This window comes from Schistocerca americana, chromosome 2 (assembly GCF_021461395.2).
Source record: "Schistocerca americana isolate TAMUIC-IGC-003095 chromosome 2, iqSchAmer2.1, whole genome shotgun sequence".
NCBI classification, from domain to species: domain Eukaryota; kingdom Metazoa; phylum Arthropoda; class Insecta; order Orthoptera; family Acrididae; genus Schistocerca; species Schistocerca americana.
Genome location: NC_060120.1, coordinates 480,749,694 through 480,751,677, shown reverse-complemented (window position 1 = coordinate 480,751,677; position 1,984 = coordinate 480,749,694). Strand labels below are relative to the sequence as shown.

The 1,984-nt window shown below is 40.2% G+C and overlaps 1 non-coding gene across 1 annotated transcript; it reads left to right on the top strand.

Moving 5' to 3' along the window:
* The first annotated feature begins 1,654 nt into the window (after positions 1–1,654).
* Trnay-aua lies at positions 1,655–1,744 on the top strand. Its single transcript is given in 2 exon segments — positions 1,655–1,691; positions 1,709–1,744. It is a non-coding gene; the product is annotated as a tRNA-Tyr (tRNA).
* Positions 1,745–1,984: the final 240 nt, after the last annotated feature.

The following is a 1,984-nucleotide window of genomic DNA, read 5'->3' as shown; positions in this document are numbered from 1 at the left end:
GTAATAGACAACGTATGATAGTAACGTAACTTGTGTAGCAGCTATCATCCTAATTGGGCTTATGAGGCACTGAATTGGTCAAACATTCATGTTGCAGGTGTAACGCATACAAGCATTCATGCTTCTGTCTACAATTTTCGCTACTCGTGCCATATTTGACTGTTGTCTTGAGCTGAAAGACAAATGGCCTTGGTTTAAAAGTGCGAATATTTGATAACTAGTGCATGGTAAATATGACTAATGAACAGCTGCAATCAGAAATGCGTAGTCCATTTGCCTTCATGTATGGGGATAGCATCTTTTAGGAAAGCCTGCAGATAGCGTTTTCTTTCTCTGTGTAAATGAGTAGATCGTCAGTATATCTACCTCTGCAACAACACGATTACTCTGCAATTCACAATGAAATGCATGGCAGAGGGTTCATCGAACCACCTTCCAGTTATTTCTCTACGTTCCACTCCCGAACAGCGCGCGGAGAAAACTGACACTTAAATCTTTCCGTGCGTGCTTTGATTTCTCTGATTCTATTATGGTGATCAATTCTCCCTATGTAGGTGGGCGCCAACAAACGATTTTGACACTCTGGGGAGAACGTTGGTGATTGAAATTTCATAAGAAGATCTTGCCGCAACGAAAAAGTCTTTCTTTTAATTATTGCATATCATACATGTGGTACTCTCTCCCCTAAGGCAAAATGAGCTGCCTTCTTTGGACGTTTTCGATGTCCTCCATCAATCATAACTGAAGAGGATCCCACACTTCACAACAATACTACAGAAGAGGGAGGACAAGTGTAATGTAAGCAGTCTCTTTAATAGATCTGTTGCATTTTCTAAGCGTTCCGCCAGTAAATCGCTTTCCCCACAACATCATGTATGTGATAGCTCCAATTTAAGTTACTCATAATTGTAATCCCTAAGTATTTAGTTGAATTGACAGCCTTTAGATTTGCATCATTTATCATGTAACCGAAATTTACCTGATTCCTATTAGTCCTCATGTTAATGATCTCGCATTTTTCATTATTTAGTCAACTGCCACTTGTCGCATCCTACAGACGTAGTACAAGCTTTACGTCTAAATTTTGGTGTCATGCAAGTGAAAATGTTAACTAGAAACGGGAATAACATTGAATCCTGTGAAAGATCTCTGCTGTTTCTGCTAGGGCCTACTTGATGAGTTTATTTTTTATAATCAGTGATCTATCAGAGTATTATAGCAGCTTGCTCACGCATTTTTGTCTAAAAACAAATATAAGTGACACAGGTGAATTGCAACATATATTTTTTGCTCCTAAACTCTGAGGGCATGCTTGTAGGTAAGAAAGAAAAGTGCATTATATGCTGAGACAACTCATCACACTTGAAAACGGAAGAGGAACACTTTTCCGTTACATATAATTGTTATATTTGTTGTAAGCCGCATTAGAAATGTACGTAGTCATCTTTCGTGAAATATAAGGCATCAGTACGCAGTTACAGTCTCAGTCTCTGAAGGCCTCTGAGATAAGAGATGGCGCAGCGTAAGCGTGTTAACCCTGCAGAATGAGCTCCCAAGCAGAAACAAACAGGTTACGCCCGCTGCTGCAGCCGGCCGAAGCAGGAATAATCCGGTTCCCTGAATTGCTGTCAGGATAATACCGACGTAATACACTCCTTCGGTAGCTCAGTTGGTAGAGCGGTGGACTATAGTTGGAGTTGTGGCAGATATCCATAGGTCGCTGGTTCAAATCCGGCCCGAAGGAATATTTTTAAAAAGTCTAGTAGCATTCCCTCGGCATTATGAAATAAAGCACAACTACTGTGAAACCTATGTGGCCATCAACCTTACTTCTGAAACTTGTACAACTGTAGAACAATATTCTGGGAAACAATGGGGGTGAATAAAAGATTAGTTTTTGGTTGCAGACATGAGAAGCAATTGTGAGCTAGCACTTAGACACGCAGTTAATATATCCCTAAGACATTTGTGGACATAGAGAACT